Source organism: Aotus nancymaae, unplaced genomic scaffold, assembly GCF_030222135.1.
Source record: "Aotus nancymaae isolate 86718 unplaced genomic scaffold, 86718_ANA_hifiasm-v0.15.2.pri h1tg000011l, whole genome shotgun sequence".
NCBI classification, from domain to species: domain Eukaryota; kingdom Metazoa; phylum Chordata; class Mammalia; order Primates; family Aotidae; genus Aotus; species Aotus nancymaae.
In genome coordinates this window covers 34610474-34633747 of record NW_026988422.1, presented here as the reverse complement: position 1 = coordinate 34633747, position 23274 = coordinate 34610474, and the positions used below count along the sequence as shown (strand labels likewise).

Sequence of the window (23274 nt, the reverse complement as noted above, 5' to 3'; positions counted from 1 at the left end):
TGGGTACATCTCCATGCCCCTCCCACAACTTTTCTACATCTGTCCTATAAGTGACTGCCATTCCTAAGTTAGAAATATATATTTTGCTTAAACAGGAACTAGTAAAATGCAAATGCTCTGAGTGAGCCATAAAGAAGCGTTAAACTTTTTTACAGCTAATATTTTACAATATAAATGAGACTATCATATATTTTCTTCAAAGTAAGTTTCTAAAGGGATATAAGGCAGATTACTATGTGCCTCTGTATTGGGATAGAGGTACCCAGACATGGTAAGACTGGGGAGGACAGGTGCAAAACATCTGCATTGATTTACCATAGTTTATCTGATTTTCCTGCCTTTCTGCCAGTCTGTGAGCACTGGAATGAAGGACTTTGTGTAGCTCTGTGTAGCACAGTGCTTAATAAACTTGACCCTGGAGTCAGACTGCCTTGACAGGTAATTCTGGCTCCAACACTTAGCTGTGTGACCGTGGGCAAATGACTTTACCTCTCTCTGCCTCAGTTTCTTTATCCTTCAAACTATACCCATCTTATAGGATTACTATGAAGATTCTATGACACAGGTTCCAAATTGTAACATGCTTTACAGCAATACCTAGTACATCAGAAGTGCTATATTTGAGCAGTAGCTTTTTGTGTCAGCACAGGGTCATACATATATTAGGTCTTCAGAAAATGTTGATTGGCTTAGTTCAGTTGTTCATGTACTGAATTTATTAATTAAGTTTTTGAAAACCTGGATGTAAAGGTTGGGAGAAAATTTGTGACTTTTAAAAGTAAAATATTAGGGGAGTCAGAGGAAGTTAGATGGAAAGTGTTAATCAGCGAGTGGATGTTTTAAACAGTGAATCAGTGGAATACAGGTTTTAATTGTTACTGAATTTTATTTTAATTCTGATGTGCTCAGAGAACATTCTGTGTATCATTTCAATCTTTTTCAATTTATGGAGAGTTATTTTATGACCTAGCATATGGTCTATGTTGGTGAATGTTTCAGGTGTCTTGAAAAAACTGTGTATCCTGTAGTTGTTGGATGTAGGTTTTATGGATGTCAAGATGGTCGATAGGTGTGTTCAAATCTGCTATGTCCTTACTGAAAGGTATCTGCTTGTTTTATCAATTATTGAGAGGAAGGTGTTAAAAACTATGATTGAGGATTTGTCTCTTTTTAGTTCTGTCACTTTTGTTTCACATATTTTAAAGCTCTGTTATGAGGTGCATGTATATGCAGAATTTTTGGTTTTTCTGATGAATTGATCCTTTTGTCATTATCAAGTTGTCCTGTTTGTCCTTGATCTTACAGTATACTTTGATATTAGTACAGCCATAAGCTTTCTTATGCTTGCTGTTTATATGGTATGTCTTTTTCATCGCGTCATTTTTGCCTTATGTATGTATTTATATCTTTATATTTAAAATGTGTCCCTTATAAACAACATAGGTAAGCACTGTTTTCCTACCTCATTTTGCAGTCTCTGTTATTTAATTGGAATGTTTTATTTATTTACATTTATTGTAATAATTGTATCTGTTCTTGGGTTTTAGTCTATCATCTTGCTATTCTTTTGTCTCCTCTGGATTTTGTTCTTCTGTTTCTCCTTTTTTGCCTTAAAAAAAAATAAAGTTGTCATTTAGTCTTCTCTGTTGGCTTTTTAGCTCTACCTCTTAGTATTATTTTGGAATACTTTTTTTTTTTTTCTGAGACAGAGTCTTTCTCTGTCACCCTGGCTGGAATGTAATGGCATGATCTCAGGTCACTGCAACCTCCGCCTCCTGGGTTCAAGCAATTTTTCTGCCTCAGCCTCCCAAGTAGATGGGATTACAGGTGCCCACCATCACGCCAAACTAATTTTTTGTATTTTTGGTAGAGAGAGGGTTTCACCATGTTGGCCAGGCTGATCTCAAACTACTGACCTTGGGTGATCCACCCACCTTGGCTTCCCAAAGTGCTGAGATTACAGGTATGAGCCACCACACCTGGTCTTGAATATTTTTTTATCAATTAAAATATAAATCATTAACTTATCACAGCTTCCCTTGCATTAATATTTATACAAATTCCTTTATATCTTTTGTGCTATTATTGTCAGGGGTTTTATTTCTACCCATCATAAAATGTGTAACAAATTCTTGTTTTTGTTTTAAAAAGTCAATGGTCTTTTAAATAAATTAATAAAAGGGAAAAATAACCTTTTATAATATTAATGTATTTGCCATTTTCAGTGCTCTTTTTTCTCAAGATCCAGATTTCTATCTGGTAGCATTTTCCTTCAAAAGGATATTCCTTAGTGTTTCTTATACTTCAGGTCTACTGGAGACAAACTTTCCAAGCTTTTGTTTCACTGAGAATGTCTTTATTTTGTCCCTGTTTTTGAAGGATTTTCTCTGGATAGAAAATTTAGGGTTTTTTTTTTCTCCTCTTCTTGGAGCACTTTGAAGATGGCATCTTATTGCCCTTTTGCCTCTGTTGTTTATGATGAAAAGTTAGCTCTCATTTTTTCATCATTCTTCTGTATGTAACAAATCTTTTCCTCTGGAAAGTTTTAACATTTTTTTCTTTACCTTTGATTTCCAGCAATTTTTTTTTTCTTTCCTTCTTTTTTTGAGATGAAGTTTCACTCTTGTTGCCCAGGCAGGAGTGCAATGGTGTGATTTCAGCTCACCGCAACCTCTGCTTCCCAGGTTCAAGCAATTTTCCTTCCTCAGCCTCCCAAGTAGCTGGGATTACAGGCATGCATCACCATGCTTGGCCAATTTTGTATTTTTAGTAGAGATGGGGTTTCTCCATGTTGGTCAGGCTGTTCTCAATCTCCTGACCTCAGGTCATTCACCTGCCTCAGCCTCCCAAAATGCTGGGATTACAGGAGTGAGCCATTGCACCTGGCCTGATTCTCTTTTTTAATGTACGTGTGCTATTAACCCCCTCCGATGAATTTTTTATTTCAGATTTTTACTTTTAAATTCTAAAGTTTCCATTTGTTTATTTCTTTTCATTTTTAATATTTTTTTTATTGTACTTTCGGTTCTGGGGTACATGTGCAGATCATGCAGGATTGTTGCATAGGTACATACATGGCAAGGTGGTTTGCTGCCTCCATCCTCCCGTTGTTTATTTCTAAGGTTTTACATATTCTTCTCTCTCCTCCATTATTCTTTCTCCCCTTCCATTATCTCTTTCCTCTCCCATTCTTCCCTTTTTTTGTTAAATTAACTAACAAATTTATAATAGCTATTTAAATCCTTGACTAATGCAACGTCTTGAATGTTTATAGGTCTGCTTCTAATGACTGGTTTTGTCCTTGGTTATAAATCACGTTTTCTTATTTCTTTGAATACTTAGTAATTTTTAATTCTATACTGAACATTATAGATGATATTTTATAGTTATTCTGGTTTCTGTTGTCTGCCCCTTGAGGAATATTACTTTTTATTATAGCAGGCAGTTAAATTACCAGTATGTCTCCTTGATCTTGTGCCAGCTTGCTCCATTTTAGTTTTGCCCTTAGTTCTAAGGTATTGTTCCTGGTCTCCTGATGTAGTCTTTTGGAGTTTTAATGAAAAGCCTGCAGTATTTTCTAAGACCCTCTAAATAGCCAGACTTGAAAAATCAAATTTTGACACTCCAGAAATAAAAGTAGCTGTTGAAAATTTTACATATTCTTAGCATTTTAGCTGTTGCCTTCTAGCAATGCTGTCTTGTATAGCTTATGAGTTGGCAAACAAATTGAAGGCAGTTTGTATATTGATTTTGGGTTTTATTCATCTGTGATGGTTTCCTCCTTATTAACATTTCTCCTCTTCAATTTCCAGACATTTTGGTAGCCCCAGACTCAGGTCTCTTACTTCCTAGAAGCCTTTTTCTTGGTATCTATTCCCCATGGATCCTATTTTCAGGAGAGTACCCTTAGAAGAAATTTTAATTAAATGTGTATAGCACCTGATTGGCTTCTCATTTTTAAAAAGTAATATTCCTTTCAGTTCTAGATTGCTCCCTGGTGCCTTCAAACACTTATTTATTTAAATATTTATCCAGAATGCATAATTGTTATTAACAGGAGGATTATTTTGCTATAAGATGTTCTACCATTACCTGAACCAGAACCTCATCAGTGTCTATTCATTTCTCTTTAAAAGAAGTTGCATGTTGAAATGGAAAAGAGAAGAAAGGAAGGTTGAAGTTGAAGTTTTATAAATAAAAAGTTTTAAAGTTGTAAAGAAAAAGTTTTCATAAGAGGCAAGCACGTTCCTAGGGAGAGAGAAAAGGGCCCTCAAAAAGGAGATAGAAGGTTGCAAAAGATAGAACTATAGGCATATGCAAAAGATAGAACTTTCTTTTGCCTATGCCAAAGCTTCACTCAATTCCCTCTCTTATAGATGGCACTACTAAAGAGGGAATTAAATTGAGTATGGCTTTGGCATAGGCAAAAGAAAAGATAGGTGATGAGGGCACAGATTTTGAAGTAGCAAGGATGGGAGCTGAACATGTAGAGGGACTGGAAAACATAGACTTGTGATCATTGTAGAGATTCCTCATGTGAATAGGAGATGAGTAGGCTGGGTTTACATTGAATTCAGGTATGGGTAACAGAATTCTTGGGATGACAAAGGGATCAAGGTAGGAGGAGTCAAGTACAATGCTAGAGTTACAGGTTTTAGCTGCCTATAGCTGGTTGGCATATCATTTAGTGAAATAGGGCATATATTGGAGGAGGGATAAAGTAAGACAGAGCAAGGTGATGGAATTTATGAACTATAGTCATGTGGAATTCAAAAAGCCTGTAAGACATCCAGCAGAAAATTTTAATAGGCATCTGTATATATGGCTTAAGGGTTCAAAAGAGAAGTTGGGATGGAAGTAATGTTCGGGAGTTACTGGCTTAAGGATAGTAAATTGCACTATGAGAGTAAATAGAGAAATGTGTATTAAAAAGAGAGGAGGGCCTGGGAAATGTCAATAATTAAAAATGAATGGAGTGAGAGAAACAATAAGAAGGAACATCCTGAGAGAAGAAATAGGCATGTGTGTCATAGAAGTCATGGAAATCAAGAGAAGAGTGTCAAAGAATATAGTCATAGGGTAGAATGCCACTCGGAGGTCAAATAACAAGAAGATGGCATGTTCATTAGGTATAGTGACATGGAGGCCAGTGGCAACCTTGGAGAGAGCTCTTTCAATGGTGTGTGGTGAGGACAGAAGCCAATTTAGAGAACTTGAGGAATAAGAAGAATGTAAGAAAATAAAGACAACCAGTGCAGTCATCTCTGAAAGACAGTGATAGCAGGATAGGGTCTAAGAATGGAAGGACTTTTGTAATAGGAAAGACTTCAGAATGTTTAAATGCTGAGGGGAGGGTATATGTGGAAAAGAAGAGAGAGGAGACACAGGAGAGGGAAGAGGTGGTTAGTGTGAAAAATTGCTGATATGGTGGAAAGGCCTGGTGTCATGAACAGAGACAGGAACTGACTTTCAAATAAGTAAGGAACTCCTATTCCATTGAATAGGAAGGAAAACGTCAAGGATGAGGGTAGATCTGTAGGTTTTTGTGCAGAAAGTGTTGGAGAGTGAGCTGCCTAGAGAAGAGTAATAGAATTGCCAAGTAGTGTGAAAGCATAGGGTTGAAGACAACTTGAGGATGGTGACCATGAATTTTTAGTGCTACCGTTTTCTAGATGGTGTCACTCTCTGCGGCAGTCCCAGCACAGGCATGGAGAAAGTGGATAGTTAAATTCATCCAGGGTCAAAGTGCTACCAGGCAAGTATGATAAACAACAAAGGGGCAAAAGAGTTTAGGAGATTGAACCATGGAATCTTGGAATTTAAGCTGAATGAGGGGAGAACCAAAGATAGGAGTGAAAATATATAAGGCATGTAAATAGTAGGGAGAGTAGTTTAATGAGTGGGCAAGCAAGTTGGAAAATAAGTAAATGGTTAGATAGTGGGCTGTCTGAATCAGAGGTCTCAGAGTAGAGGAATTTCATGGAAACAACCTCTAGGTGTATGACCATGAGGGGGTGTGACTGGCATGGAGTGTGGGAGATCATTTTTAAAAAGGAGGCAAAGTAACTGAGCAGTTATAAGATGGAGTATTCATTCATTAGGAGAGCTACTGTAACAAATTACCACAAACTGGATGGCTTAAAACAATAAATTATTCTTATAGTTCTGGAGGCTAGAATTGCAAGTCAAGGTGTTACCAGGTTCGTGCTCCTTCCAAAGTCTCTAGGGCAGGATACTTCCTTGCCCATTCCATTTTCTAGTAGCTTTAGGCATTCCCTGGTTTATGGAAGCATAACCCAATCTCTGCCTCTGTCTTTACGAGTCCTTGTTCTGTGTGTGTCTTTGCCTCTACATATCATTTCGTTTTTCTGATAAAGAACATCAATCGTCTTGGAAGAGGGCCCACCTTAATTATTTAATCTAAACTTGCTTATATCTGATAAGGTCATATTCACAGGTACAGGGGGTTATGAATTCAACATATCTTTTTGCAGGGGCAAAAAACATAAAGGTATGAATGTTCAAATCATGAGGAGCAGAAACGAAGAGAAGACAGATTTCAGTAAAGGAATGATAGGTCAAAGTCCACAAACATCAAAGAGGAGGAGAGAGGAGGGTGATGTTGCCAGGTGTGCAAATCTCAGAGTTAAAAGTTTGTGGAAGAATAATGATCTGAGACCAGTGCTGAGCAGGAGAAGGGCATAGACCCCCACCTTCTGAGCCTGAGTTATTTTGTGAGAGAATAAGTATCCTGTGATTATGAAGTTCCCAAGAGAAGCAAGATCCTTTGGAGGAGCTGAGTTTCATTTATTCAGACTGTGAGTGAGAAGTTGTGCTCAGGGAGAAGTTTGGGTTGGATGGCCAGGCACGGTGGCCCACGCCTGTAATTCCAGCACTTTGAGAGGCCAAGGTGGATGAATCACATGAGGGCCAGGAGTTCGAGACCAGCCTGACCACCATGGCAAAAACCTGTCTCTACTAAAAATATGAAAATTAGCCGGTGTGATGGCAGGAATCTGTAATCCCAGCTACTCGGAAGGCTGAGGCATGAGAATTGCTTGAAACCAGGAGGCAGAGGTTGCAGTGAGCTGAGATCGTGCCACTGCACTCCAGCCTGGGTAACAGAGCAAGACTCTGTCTCAAAAAAAAAAAAAAAGTTTGGTGTGGATGATGGAGCATGTTGATCATGGAGTAGGCATTCCAGCAGGTTTGGAATGGGCAAAAGGCTGAGTCAGATGAATGGAGGGTGAGAGAATTAAGAAAATGAGAATACAGAAGAAGAAAAATGATACACAAGAGGATTTAGATAGTGGCAGTTGCTGAAAGAAAAGAAAACAAGGGCACAAGACTTACAGGTTTAATCCTGCTGTCTTCTGGAGCATGGTGGTCATGTAGCAGCATTTAGGAGATACAGGCTGGATTCTTGTTTTGTCTGACCTAGACATTCTTTTTTATCTTACCTACCAGAGTGCCTCCTTTACAAGTTCAAGCTTTGCTGCCCAACATTTTGGGTGAACAGAGTTCATGAGGAATGTTCAGTATTATGCACATATGGTGGCCTGGCCCTGTGGTGAGGTTTTAGGGGAACCATGGTGGGCACTATGCGTGGACAAACTAGTCTACATCAGGCTGTTGTTCCTGTTGGACCAGGGATTATTGCTGTCACATAAATGCAGGCAGGACAAATAGACTCATTTCATACTGATCCATAAGCAGCTTCAAGGTGAAGGGTTGGGATGCAATCCTAACTATGTTCAGATTCTGAAAAACATGGCTCCACAGTCCCATTCTTCCCAGTTGGTAGCTGAACTGTTTCCTTTCAGGAAGTTTTCTTCCTGTTTCTTCATCCACATTGCTTCTCATGCTCTGCTATTTCTAACAGCCAAGGAATGGAGAAGGGAAGCAGATATCTAAAGAAATAGCATAGAAGTCAAGCGCAACACATGTCAAGTTTATTAATGCATTTGTCATTTGTTGAACCCATAGTTAAAAAAAAAAAAAAATCCACCTTTTAACTCTGAAGTCTCTCCTCATCTATATTGTCCTCCTTTCCTACTTGAGTTATTAATGTTGTCTTGATAACTTATCTTCTGGAGGCCTTACCAACCCCCTCTTTTTATTTAAAGGCAATCTGTACCTTAGTGGTGAGAATCTTCACAAAGAATTTATTCAGTGTGTGAGGTAGCACCATAGGTCTGCTGTTCATTTGTCATTTACTTGCTAACAGCAGGCATATGGCCCCAGGTGAATTATGAATAGGTATTATTCATACACAGGCACCTCTGCCACACTTAGTACTTTGCTCTTTAGACCTAACAGCTGCTATTTTGGTCTCGATTAGCAGTATTTTTTTCTTTCTCCACCAACTCCTGAACTTACTAATTAGATCAGTCTTGCCTTTTTTTTTCTGTGATTAGTACATCTCTTTTCTAGGTGTTGCTTTTACATGGAAAATGAAATAAAATAGTGTATTGTGTTTGTGTTAGAACTTGACTTTTAAGAACCCAAGTCATGGCTGGGCGCAGTGGCTCATGCCTGTAATTCCAGCACTTTGGGAGGCCGAGGCAGGTGGATCATAAGGTCAGGAGATCGAGACCGTCTTGGGTAACACAGTGAAACCCCGTCTTTACTAAAAATAAAAAAATTAGCCAGGCATGGTGGCACGTGCCTGTACTCCCGGATACTTGAGGCTGTGGCAGGAGAATCGCTTGAACTCGAGAGGCAGAGTTTGCAGTGAGCCAAGATCACACCACTGTACTCCAGCCTGGGCGACAGAGCCAGACTCCATCTCAAAAAAAAAAAAAAAAAAATTCAAGTCATATTACATCTATCATCTTAATTCTCCATGGATATTTTAAAACCAGGAGGTAAAACTCAAGTCATGGTTATGACCTTTTGTGTTGTATTTTGAAGTTACGTGCATGCTCATAATTCACAAATCATACTACTGTTTGGGGTAGTGATTCAAGAGCTCTGGCTTTGCTCTCCCTCTAACTTGCTGTAAAACCTTATGCAAAATGACCTCACAAGCCTGAGTTTTGCTATCTGTCACGTGAGGAAATGTTTTATGATGGAAATACCTACAATATTTTTGGAATTTAAGATTTTCAGACATTTACATTGACAGATTTATGTTCCTTATTTTTTAACTTTAAGGTTTAGGGGTACACTTGAAGGTTTGTTACATAGGTAAACTTGTGTCACAGCGGGGTTTGTTGTACAGATTATTTTATCATCCAGGTATTAAACCCAGTACCCAATGGTTATGTTTTCTGCTCCTCTTCCTCCTCCTACCTTTTACCCTCAAGTAGACCCATGTCTGTTGTTTCATTCTTTGTACTTATAAGTTCCCATCATTTAGCTCCCACTTTGAAGTGAGAACATCAAGTATTTGATTTTCTGTTCTTGCATTTGTTTACTGAGGATAGAAGCCTCTAACTCCTTCCATCTTTCCACAAAAGACATAATATTGCTCTTCTTTATGGCTGCATAGGATTCCATGGTGTATATGTACCATATTTTCTTTATCCAATTTGCCATTTATGGGCATTTAGTTTGATTCCATATCTTTACTATTATGAATAGTGCTGCAGTGAACATTCACATGTTTGTGTCTTTACGGGAGAATTATTTCTATTCCTCTGGGTATGTACCCAGTAATGGGATTACTGAGTCAAATGGTAGTTCTGTTTTTAGCTGAGACATCACCATACTGCTTTTCAGAACAGTGGAACTAATTTACAATTCCACCAACAGTGTATAAGTTTTCCTTTTTCTCTGCAACCTGCCAGCATCTGTTGTTTAACTTTTTAGTAACAGCCTTCTGACTGCTGTGAGATGGGACCTCATTTGCCCATTCATTCCTTAAAGTTTCATTCTTTTTAAATAATGACCTGAACAGATTCTATGAACTGAAACATGCCATTTGCAAACAAAAACCTTTTTTATTCTCAACTTCCTGACATACAGCAAATAATTGATTTTTAAATAATTTATTAATAAAACATTCACAGGAATTTGTTTTTCTTCATCTACATTATTTCAGGAAATGATTACAAAGTGTTCCTAACTCAGTCATTCGATGACTTTGCTGCTTTCTTTATAACGATATCTTCAAATCACTTTTCTTCCATTTAACTTAACTGAGCTTTATCCAAAGCTTTTGGAGAATGAGAACAATTGGTACAAGAAAGCTGTTTGTAAGCCTCTCTCAAACAACTGCTTTGGGCCACTGAGCAGTTGATAAAATTAAGAAACTCTTGACCTAATGACCTGTTTCTTCTTGGAGCATTTTCATCAAGGATTTTTGCTCTAAGCCCTATTTTAGTACTTCACCGTACATCCCAAGATATTTCCACTCTAAAACAGAACAGAATATCATCTCTTTGAGGTGGTTCAGGTACACTACTGCCTAATAGCACTGAGGGTGGAATAATTGATCTCAACCTCATCTCTTCAATTCTGAGAGTAGTCACTTCAGACTTGAAATTTGAATTATTACCCTAATAAGCTGTGGCATTTAGGTTCAAACAATTTAACTTCTCTTACCTAAAGATGAAGAGAGATTTTAGAATTAAATACAAGCTATGAAATGAGGTGAACAGAAGAAGGCTTAACATTATCCTTCAGAAAATCTCCAGTAAACAGCTAAAAAGTATTATTCTTTTGTAAAAAAAAAAAAAATATATATATATATATATATATATATATGATAGATAAATAAAGAAAGATGAGAACTTGTTGATGTTTATGAGAAAATTTTTACAACCTTCTCTGGTCAATTTTTGACTTGAAAAATGAGCTCTGTGGTTTTCCTCCCTACTAATTTCCTTGGTAAATTGTGTCAAGAATGTTTCTCCATAAAGATAAACCTGGCCAGTATCCATGGGGCTTGGCACAGAGCTCCCTTGGAAAGGTGGTGGTTCTCGATACTGAATGAACATATCCATCAATTCCTATTCTTGATTGGATGGGGCCAGAAACTGGCTTAAAAAAACAAAACAAAACAAAAAAAAACTCCCAACAATTCTTATACAGGTGGTCTACAGCCCCCACTCTGAGAAATTGTTGGCAGGGCTAAATTTTCAGTCATTGAGCTTATGCACCTGTTTCGTCATTTAACTAATATCTTCAATGGCAAAGGCACTAGCTAGTTAGCCAGGTTAAGTGTGCTGGTGTCACATAAAATCAAAGCAATGATCTTGACTTCATTAGCATCACATTCAAACTTACCCACATCCTGTCATAGGTTTTTAATTGCTATAGTAATACACTTGCTTCCTTTCCAATATATACAAGTTTAATAAGAAGCCAAACATGGCTTTCATCTGTGTCTAGTTCACTGAGAACATAAGGACGAATCCCACAGGAGAGCAAATGGCTAATCTGAAGCATTTATCTTCATAGGGTATGACAGACCTTGCTTAGGTCACTGTGAGCAAGGACTTTCCTTTTTGAGGTGTGGCATTCTCCATCAGTTTCTATCGAGGCATTCATTCTGTCTAGTTCTGCCAAGTGCACTCAACCATTACATATTGGAGATAACTCTTAGTTATCCAGGAGGGGAAAAGAAAGGCCATAATTAGTCATGCAATACCCCTTCCCTGTTTTCATTGTTGGTGGAGAACCTCAGTAACCCTGGTTAATGACTTAGCAGAGCGGAAGAAGGGAGCTCAAGGTGAAAGCCCAGTCATGTGAACTTGGATGGTTGCACAGATGTAGCATTAGACGTGGTATTTCCTGGCCTGTCCCCCCAGATACTGAGTGATGGGTTAGATTTAAGTAGGAGGAGACTGAGTCTCCTAATGATTTCCCTGTGTTTATGAGAGACAGCTCATTCCCTGGGTGAAAGATGTCAGTGACTTTAACCAGGAAAGATGTGGGGAGAAGAAGAACCAATAGATCACCACAGTTCACTGAGCCCTTTGATCTTACCCAATCTCCATAACAATTCTTTCTGGTAAGGATGACATGATTGAAGAAGATATGACCTGAGGAGGAGAAAAGTCTTTCTATTACCATTTTATTCAAATACTGCTAGGTGAACATTTTAACTCCTGCAGCCTCTGACTAGCAGTGCTTAAATTCATGCCAAGTGTACCTGTTTTTAAGTGTCTGTGATGAGTATTATGTGCCTTCTTGCAATGGAATGTATAGTACAATTCCTTGCAGATATAAACATGTAGTGGTGGTAGTTAAGCTCAGATGGTATTAGACATTTTGAGGGGATGGGGTCTAGTTCTTTAGGAAAAATAAGAGAAATTTTTTTGATTTTGGAGAAAAATATTTATAACACTTATTTCCACAGAGGTTTTTGAGAAGTGCACATTTTTGAATATCTGTCCATGTACTGCTGCCAATTATTTTTTTAATCTAGAATTTAGTTTCTAGAGATAGTCTCATTTCTCTCAAAGCAAAAAAAAAAAAAAAAAAAAAAAAAAAAAAAAAAAAATGCCACGTAGGAGCGAAAAAACAAAAGCTACACGTCCACATTGGAACTTGGATTCAGTTTGAGAGTAGGAAGAAGGCACTGGGGAAGAAAACTCGAAAACATTTGGAAGCCAAGCTGTTGTCTTTGCGTTTCATTGCCCTGAGCTTTGTGTTCACTTCCCGTCCTGGGTTCATGAACCTCATGCAGCTAATATTGCAGTCAAGGCAGGACCTAGTACACTAGAGGTGCTCCCAAAGTGATAAATGTTGTCGATGACGATTGCACCTAAGGGGACAGCCCCACCTCTGGCCACTCAGTGTCTCTGTTCTGTCTGTAAGCCTTCAGTTCCAGTTTGGCATTTCCTCAGCTCTCGTGGGTGCTTAACAATGATTTTGTCAATCTTCCACTTCCTCTCATGCAATGAAAAGGCCAAGAGACACATATTCTCCTATCCTGCAGCTGCTGGATACCACTGCCTTGGTAACAGAGAGAAGCCTCTCCATGGTTTATAAATTCGGTAGCAACTATATCATCATTCCAGAGGGAGGAGAGTGTAAGTGGAATGGGAAAGCAACACATGGGAGATGCAATGCTAGTTTGCATCTCCATGCACACCAAAACTGCTGTGAAACTAAATTTGAGACAAAAACGTGAACATTAGCTCGAGACCAGACTTTCCTTCTCCCCTCTCCCCTCAACTTTCACCCCATCTCTCTGTGTTTCTGCCTGTTTTACCTCATCTTAGCTCCACTGTCATGTACCCTGGCCTCCTCCCTCAGTTGATGCTTACATCCCTAACTTATTGATGGGACACTGTGGTTGATTTTTATCTGCTGTTTGACCTTCTGCCTTTCCTCCCTCCTGGCCTCTGCTATTTTTCTGATACGCAAGCTCTTCAGAATAACATCTTCATGGTTTCTCATCCCAGCATCCATTGAAAGCTAGAATTCCAGGGATTGTACGTTCCTTTTAAGTGTCCACAGCTCATTGTAGTGCCTGTGCTGCTTATTAAGTGGTGATTTATTTATGGCCATATATTTTTAGGACCATATAAAGAATCAGTATTTCAGGTATTTCTGTCCATCAATGGTAGGTATTAGTTGCTGCTCATCAACACAACTTGCTTTTCCAGGTACAAGTGTTCCAACTTTTCACCTATTGGCACCTTACTTAGCTCTGTAACATACTGACCATGTGCTGCCAGGCAGAGAGAAAAACTTGGCTTCATCCAGAACTAAAGTAACCATCCAACCTGCCACTTTCCTAGCAAGCAGTTTTGCAAGCCAGATGCCCAGCATTTTGTCTCTGATTCTTGACTGCCCCCTCTTCCTAATTCTAAAGACACAAGCTTTATAGCACTAATTTTCACCAGGTTCTTGGTAACATTTTTCCTAACTTCCAGAAGCAACTGATGCTTGGCAGAATGTAGATGTCCAGGGCACTGCAGCATTGCTTTTGGTTGAGGTCATATCAAGCAAAATAATAAAAATAACAATCATGTATATCTCAAGTTATTGGGTTATATATCTGAAAGAAACTCTTAATGAATGGAACTTCATTCAGTCTATTTTGATGAATGGGTATAGAGTGAGAATCATTTACTCTCAGAGACCTAAATTTGCTTGTTTTGTCTAGTTGTTTGAGTGTCTCTCAAGCAGGTATCAGAGACTTCCTGTTTAACAATCACCTGAGATATCCTTTTAATGTACACACCTGGAGAAGGGTTCGAGGAGTATGAAATTTTGTCAGTCCTGCCCAGGAGATTCTTGGGATTACCATGTTTCTGCATTAATCCTTCCAGAGAAAGCTTATACATACCTGTTTTAGCTCTTGTGAGAAATCTCTGAGCACCACTGAAAGAATAATTAGCTGGGTGCTGTGATACACACTAGTAGTCCCAACTCTTTAAGAGGCTGAGGCGGGAGAATCTCTTGAGCCTAGGAATTTGAGTTCAGCTTAGGCAACAGAGAGTGATCTTGTCTCAAAATAATAATAATGATGATGATAATAAAATTGATGTTGCAAGTGTTACTTTCACTTGAGTTAATAAGCATTCCCCCTTAAGAGAGGCTAGACTTTAATGGATCTGTTGATCATTGTCAATTAATAGCTATATATCTGGGCCTTTGAGGAATAGGCAAAGCAGCAGTGATTGTGGGCATTTTTGTTTGTTTGTTTGTTTGTTTGTTTGTTTTTAGCTTTTTATCACATTAGGTTAGCATTTCTCAGCAAGATTTTTGTCAAAGGATATCTATCCTGCAATTTGGATTTCCTGCCTCTAGGCAGTAGTGATGCCTCCCTTACATAAGAAATGCTTTAGCAAGCATTTTTCTTAAGTAAATATTTATTTAAACTTTCTAGAATGAGCTTTTTATTCTATTTGATAAATAAATTTGATAACCTTCCCCAATTTCCTTATTCCAACATTTTCTTTCTGAACCCTCCTTGTTGTGTTGGAATAAACCTCAGGCCAGCACGGTGCCTAGAAACAGCAGTCATTCTGCTCATGACTGGGAGTGCTTCTGCTTTAGAAGTCTCCTGGTGCTGTAGTCATGTTTTTCCACCACTGTCAGTTCTCTTGGGGCAGCTCACTCATCCCTAGAATAAAGAAACACCTAGAGACAGTCTTTATGCTGAAAGCATTACATTTCTGTGGTTTATTCCTCAGATATCAGAAGGTGTTTTCTTTACTTCCTTCTTTTAAAAGATACTGACATCTTACTTCCCATCTCCTTCAAAAAAAGAATATTTTCCAGCTATAAGTTTAAATTTTCTGCGTCTTACTGTGTACATATAATTGCTTTTATTAGCAGTGTCTAAGCAACATTACAGCTCAAATGTTGTGAATAGCTTCTGTATTTTTCTTTATAAAAACTTCCTATCTTTAACCATAGCAAAATGTATTTTTTAATTTAAGAAAGGTTGATACATTTTAACTTTATTTTATGATAACAGCTCTTAACACAAACAGGCAAACTCTCTTTTCTCAAAATGTTTAAAGTCTGAATATATACACATTTAAAATCACACATGTGGTCCATAGTTGAAACTTGCACCACCATGCCCAGAGTTAAATTGTCTTTTGGAAGAAAAAGCTTATACGGTGAGTCAGTCTCAGATTTTTAGAACTGCATAAAATGAAAATAATCCCACCTGCCTAAGTTTACAAAATATAAATTTTATGAGCTCGTGACCCCTGATGGTCCTAGTAACTTCAGTCCATAGTCTTTACATTCTCAGAGGTTATTCCAAAATCGAGAATGCTTTCTGAGATACCCTCAAGAACGTAGTATGAAGTCCTTAACTTCATTTAAGGTATAAGAGTTGGGAGATAGGTAGCCTAGTGGGATTAGAATTCTACAACCTTGGGATAGGGATGGGAATGGGAACCTTATCTCCAGGGATATTGATACAGTATGAGTCAGAGTTAGGTCTGAAATTTAGGGTTTAAATGTTCATCCCAGCAGTGTAATTGTGGAGAAGTATTTCAGCGTTTGAGTCTTTCTCACCTGCAAAATGGCTAAAACCTCTTCCGTAAAAGCACTATTGTAAGGGATAGATGACATAATATTTATAAAGCATCTTAGTGCAATGCCTGGTACAATTATATAGATAGTTTCATGGATACATTTAAAATGCATATATGGATTCTATTTTTGTTTCTCTACTTGTCCATATAATCTTTACCTAGTTCCTTTGTATTTCAGTTGACTCACCTCTAATATAGTTGTACAACCATTGATTATTTTTGTAGAACTCCAGAGACTAGCCAACAGCATCAGATTTAAACATTTATCGTATAACTTTCTCCATTACAAACTCTCAACTTCCCAGAGGTCACAAAGGTAGGCTTAAAAAGCACTTAACTACCCAAATACATAAATAAAATCTGATTAAGATGAGATCTAGATATTAGTTTAAAGACTGGCTCCACCTTTGAAGTATAAATACAATGCAAGTAGTTATGTGTTATTGATAATTGTTTGGAAGTCTTTAAGTGAGCTCAGGTCTGCTGTAGGTTGATGAGATAATGTCTTTAAAGTGTTCAAAGATCCTGAAATACAAACAACACATACCATCTCCACCTACCCTGATGCTGTCCCATGAAATGTGGTCTCATGCAGTTCCACTGTACCCCATGAGGCCTGTTTGACCTGGGATGTTTTTTAGAGGGGATCATGGTTCTCTGCCTAGGAGAGCTTGAGAAGTCTTCTCATCCACGTCTTTGAGTAGGACTATAGCAAGCCATCATAGGGAGATGGCAGTCAGTCCTGTTGGAGGTGGTGTGGTGTCATGGAGTAAATGCAATGCATAGTCAGACCACTGGGGACCGAGTTCAGCTCCACCTGCTACCAGCAGACATAATAACCCTGGAGAAGTTGACTGTCTACACAATTTGAAATCTAGAGCCATGACAATGAATACCAGCCATGTTTATTCCTGGATTAGGCAGTCTCAGGTAGCATGTATACAGCATAAAGGGCCTGGTGAGTGGTGCATTAGTTTCTCCTTCCTTTGTTCACTCCTATTCCTCATTCATGGTATCCTTATATACGCACTCTTTTTCTTTGAGGAGTTGAGAGAAAAACCAAAGGGAGGAAAGGACAGAGATTTTGTAAAGCCTGTAATTTTAAAATGTTGCTTCAATTAATGAAATTTTAAACAGAAGGGAAGAATGCACATACACACAATACAAAAAAATTGGAAAGAATAACTCTCCCATTTGGATCATTGATTAAACAAAAATTTGAGATCTTACTATGTGCAGGAACTCCTTCTTGCCCATATATGAATAAATCCTCTTCAGCCCTCAGGCCAAGCTCCTGCCTGGGTGTACTTGCCTAATCACATCATCCCTGGGAGAGTTCCTGCGGGACTTTATATGCCAAGCCTCTCAATTTAGCATTGAATTTCCTTTTTTTGTATTGTTTTATAAAGTCTCGTGTACAGTAGATCTGTCTCTTCAAACAGGTAAAAAACTCCTTGAAGGACAGAAACCGTGCCTTCCTTTGTTTCTTTGTCCCCAGTAGCTGGTACAGAACTCAGTGCACATTGTTTCCTTCTCTGAGTACTGACTGGCTGCATGGCTGATATGGGAAAGGACAGTGAGGTTAATTGGGCTGACTTTGGTTGCCCAGCCTCCACTAATTCTTGTTTTGTGGAGAATATGCTTTAATTCCCCAGATTCCTCCTCTGCTCCCAGAGGAGCCTACCTCTGCTGACATCTGCAGAGGTACCTATATATCACCACAGAAGTTTCTCCACTTTCCTGTCACCTCTCTTTTGGCCCAAATAAGAGGTCCCAGTGGGCTATCTGCCAAATTTAAATGCTATCTACATGGTCTTTCTGATACTTGCCATGGCTTTTTCTTGCTGAGTCCTATCCTTTTTGTATTCTGTCCCATCCAGTAGAAATCTGCTCATCTCCCACTCTTTCTCCATCATCTCCCATGTCCACTTAGTCACCAGGCCTCATCTCTAACTTCTCAAGATTTTAAAAATCCATTTCCTTATCTCTATTCTTACTGCTGCTACATTAATTTAGGCCATTGTCACCTCTTACCAAGTTGACTGCAAAACCTCCTAATTTATCTCTCTGCTTCAGTGTAGCCCTCATTATCTCTTTTTAAAACTGACACGTAAGAATTGTACATATTTAAGGGGTACAGTGTGATTTTGATTCATATATACAATATGTATTGATCAAATCAGGCTAATTTGAACATCTATCACTTCAAACCTTTATCATTTTTTTAATTAGAAACTTTCAAAATCTGCTCTTGTGACAATTTTAAAACATACATTAAATTATTGTTAACCATACTCATCCTACAGTGCTATAGAACACTAGAACTTATTCTTTCTAGCTAGCTGCAGTTTTACATCCATTTGCCAACCTCTCTCTCCCTACCCCTTCCCAGCCTCTAGTGATCATCATTCTACTCCCTATATATATGAGATCCACTTCTTTTAATTCCACATTAATTCCAATTTAAGTGAGAATTGCAGAATTTTTCTTTTTGTTCCTTTTTTATTTCACTTAACATAATGTCCTCCAGGCTCACCCATGTTGTTACAAATGACAGGATTTTAATCTTTTTTTTAATGGCTGAATAATATTCCGTTGTACATATATACCACATCATTCATTTATTTGTTGGTGAACACAAATTGATTCGATATCTTGGCTATGTAATATGCAATAAACATGGGAGTGCAGATATCTCCTGAATATACTGATTTCATTTACTATTCCATAGTGGGATGGCTGGGAGGACGCTCCATACTGTTTTGCATAATGGCTAATTTACATTCCCACCAACAGTGTGTAAAAGTTTCCTCTTCCATGCATCCTCACCAGTGTTTGTTTTTTGTCATCTTGATAATAGGCATCTCAACTGGACTACTATCATGGTGGTTTTGATTTGCATTTCCCTGATGATTAGTGATATGAGCGTTTTTCAAATACCTGTTGCCCACTTCTATGTCTCCTTTTGAGAAATGTTTATTCAGACCATGTGCTCATTTTGTGTTAAGTTGTTTGAGTTGCTTGTATGTTCTGGCTTTTAATTCCTTGTTGGATGGATAGTTTCCAAGTATTTTCTCCCATTCTGCAGGACGTCTCTATACTCTGCTGATTGTTTCCTTTTCTGTGCAAAAGCTTTTTAGTTCAATATAATCCTATTTATTTTTGTTTTTGTTGCCTGTGCTTTTGAGATCTTTCTTATTCATAAAATCTTAGTCCACAATGTCCTGAAGCATTTTTAAATGTTTTCTTCCAACAGTTTTATAATTTCCAGTCTTGCATTTACATCTTTAATCCATTTTGAGTTGATTTTTGTATATGGTATGTGTCGGGGGTATTATTTCATTCTTCAGCATATGCACATTCAGTTTTCCCAGCACCATTTGTTGAAGAGATGGTTCTTTCCCCAGTGTATGCTCTTAATGCCTTTGTCAAAAATATGTTTAGCCTTCTTAACACTTGACCTGCAATGACACTTCAAAGATGCAAATTTGATTATACCATGTCCTACATAACTTCCTCTAATGGTACCCTATTCTCTGAAAATGAAGCCCAAATTCCTCCTTGGCAAGAGTACTCAAGACTCAGTCTAATACCTACTTCTTCCTCAGCCTCACTTCTAACCTCCCCATGCTTATTCCCCTCGCTCTCGCTCCCTTTCTCTCCTCCTCTCTCCCCTTTTCTACCCCTCTTTACCTCTCTCCCCTCCCTGTCCTCCATCCTTTTCTCCCCATCTCTCCCCCCTCCCCTTCCTCCCTCCTCCTCCATCTCTGCCCCCTCCCTCTCCTTACTCCTCCCCCTCTTTCTTTCCTCTTTCTGTCTCCCTCTCGCCTCCTTTCTCCCTCTCTCCTCTCCACTTCAGCTATCTTCAACTCTGTGTGCTTCCTCATATTTTCTTACCTCTGGACCTTTTGTCTCATACTTTGAAAATTATTCATTTGCTTCCCTGACATTCCTCTAAATTACACAATCCTATAAGGCAGGGATTTTGACTTATTGTTACACAAATAAGAACTTCAAAAATATATTAGCGAACGTATAACTGAGTTACTGAGGTTTTCATTTCATTGCTCTTTGTTGGATATGCTTAAGTATTTACTGTATACAGCAGATCCTATTTTAAGTTCTTTAAGCATAAAAAGCTTATCTGAGAAGTAGATACTATTATACCTCTATTATACAGATAAGGGAACAAAATCATGTTAACAGAAGCTAAGTTACCTGCACAAGGTCATTCAGCTAGTGAGTAGTCAATCAGAGATTTGACTTCAGGTAGTCCTACACTAGAGTGTTCACTCTTCACCAATAGCCCCTATATTGCCTTCAGAGCCACTGACGCACCTACAAGGTGTATCACTGAGGCATGACCATGTGTGAACCAGATAGATTAACAGAGAAGTGAAAAGGGATTCATGACACTGGGAGAAGAAAGACCTCTTGAATAACAAGTAGGAGACTTGAGGAGGAGGCTCAGCCAGGCAGATGAGTACTCAATGCAGTCTGTCTGCAGCCACAGCCATCATCAGCAACATACACCTGGATAGGCTTGAAGGACACAGAGTCTGTTCAAGAAGACTAGAGTTGGGTGCTTATTCTAGGTACTTGGGATACCAACAGTAAAATAAGGCACAGATTTTTTTAAGAGACCCACAATCTAGTGAAACAGACAAACTTCAGTGCATCAAGAGCTGTTAAGCCAAAACAGACAGTGGTTAACGGTGCAATGGAGAGGTGACCGTCTTCCTTTGTGTAATTAACTCCCTACCTCATTTCCCTGAGGGCTTGGCTAGTGTGTGCTAGTACAGTGCGAAGTGTCTGTTCTGGGTTGCCAGACAGAGAAATGTTAAATGTCTACAATAACAGGGGCAGCAGATTTCTACTATTCCGGATTCAATAAGCCCCAGAAAAATATACCATTATGTAGATTTATAGAGCATGGAGGATTTATAGACCTTGCCTCCTACTATTTTCCACATAGTGAGGCTAAGTGAATACTAGTTCCTGGCTTACCCAGGGGCCTGGCCTGGCATCTCAAGGTTTCCTGTAGGACAGTTGGAAATGTAGTGCTTCTGTAGGCCCAGGACAGGGCTGGGGTGAGTGATGAGGAGCTATTTCAGAACAGTTGTCAACAGAGCCCTTCTCTCCGTGCTGAGAATCATCAAATGCTTGCCCCCTGCCTGCCAGGTAGAGTGACTGAGGCACAGGCTCCACAGCACAGACACAGTGAGCTGGCCTCTTAGGGGACTCTCACGGCTGCAAACAAATTAGCTTTGATGGACGAGTGGCTTTTGCTCATTCTTCAGGAATATGGAGGTGGAAGTTCAGGCCAGCTGGAGTTTAATTAAGGATGGCAGCTGGCATTAGCAGGTCTGTTGGCTCTGTGCTCTGTGCTCCATTCATGTGACAAGTTTTTAGTTGTTTTGTTTTTCTCCAGACATTCCAGTTGCTCTGTTCCCCCGCCTTACCACTGCCCACACATCGTTCTGTGTGCTATTGGAGTGGCATGATCTTATTCCTTCCCAAGTATACAGAGTCCAGGCAGGGACCATGCTGCAGAGGTACAGAAACGAAGCTGCAAGGAAGCTTTGTAAACCAGTGGCAGGTACACTGCTCCCATTTGAGAGGCTTCCTCTCCATGCACACTCCTGTCCTGTTTAAACATACCCTTTCACACCCGTAATGAAATTGTCACCACCTGGGGACTTTCAACACCTGGAGTGAAAGGACAGCTATAATTACAGCATGCCTAGTGTCCTTATTACCTATTAGTACTCCTCCTTCAGAATGGATGATGGCAGAGACGAGGAGAGTTCCTGTCTCCTATCTGAACAAACCAGACACAGGAAGGAAAGCAAGCTGACTTAGAATTACATGATGTCATGTAAGGGCAGAATCTCTAGCACTTGGAGCTATGATGGTTTCTGTCTTAAAGAGAATGGACTGAGTAAGTTTATTATAAAAGTGGGCCTGAATGTCATGACCATTTAATTTGCCAAGAAGCAACCTTTAAAGGACCAAACATAACTGCAGATATTCCTCAATGGGAAATCTCCAAATCATCCATTCTAATGAATTGGAAGCAGAGGAAACAAGCAAACTGTGGCTTTTATGCTTCCTATTTTGGGAACATGAAATTCATGTAAGCAAAGAGTGGTGGAAAAAAATCTCTATAAAATCTCCTGAGATGGCATCACATTTTGGAATACTAAGTTGGACAATATATGTTTATGGCATAAGGTCAGTAAGGAAATGCTTTATCATATAATTGTATGCTACTTGTAATAATGCTGTATGTGTACAAATATTTCCTGGACATGAATCTCTGCCCTGCCTCACCAGCTGCCTCCTTGCTCAAGTCTCATACAAATGAGTTAATTACCTGCTTTGGGAACAGACTTTGAAAACAAAGTGAAAAACATAAAACAAAGGCTGTAATCCTCCTACGTTACAATCTCTTCTTGGTTAATTGTTTTAACAAAAAGAATTGGGCAAGTTCCTGTATTGCCAGAATTCTAAGACTAGGTTTTTAGGATTTCTCAGCATAGAGACCTTGAGTAGAAAAATATTTAAGTAGAGAAGTCCTCACTCAAATCCTTAGTAGAGAAGTACTTGAAAATGTAAGTCACCCATAGCCAGCAGCCTTTGGAGTAGGATTATCCATTCCTGGCTTAACACTTTAATAAAGGAAAATTGTAGGCAGGTCCAGCAGGCCAATTATCTTATCTTTGAGAATATTGCAGTTGGGAGAGGAGGAAGAATAAACAAACACTTGGGAATTACAGGGAACTTAAAGATGACCCGTTCCATTATTTTTATTTTAAAAATAAATGCTGAAGTTAGAGAGGTTGTCTGAGCCTTAGTAGCAGACTTGCTTTAGCTTTTAAATTGGAGCTCCATGGAAACAGCTTTACCTGTTTTGAAATGTTAGGCATGGCTGCCGGTGACTTCTGGCCTCATTACTCACTCCTGTGGTTCTCATAGTATTGATGTTCTGCCAATATCATGTAGGAAACGAAGGATTGGTGCACAGGTGATCACAAGCTGTATTCCCAAGCAAAATGGTATGTCATCGAAACAGGATTGTAAACTCTAGTAAGGCAATGATTTTGCTTTGTATTTCTTTGTATATTTTCCAATAGCAAGCACTGCATAAATGAAATACTTGAATATTTGCTGATCTAAAATGTTCTCACTGTGAAGAAAAACTTTAATATTTTTATCAGTGGCAGGAACAGTGTAGGGTTAAGGGCATGGACTTTGGAGACAGACTAGATTTGAAGCTGACTCAGCCAAATATACCACTTGAGCAGGTGATGTA

At 38.8% G+C, this 23274-nt stretch overlaps 1 protein-coding gene across 2 annotated transcripts in view; it reads left to right on the top strand.

Moving 5' to 3' along the window:
* The window catches only part of RYR3 (ryanodine receptor 3), a 563010-nt gene that overhangs the window by 164928 nt on the left and 374808 nt on the right, over positions 1-23274 (top strand). The gene's annotated exons all lie outside the window — the stretch shown is intronic.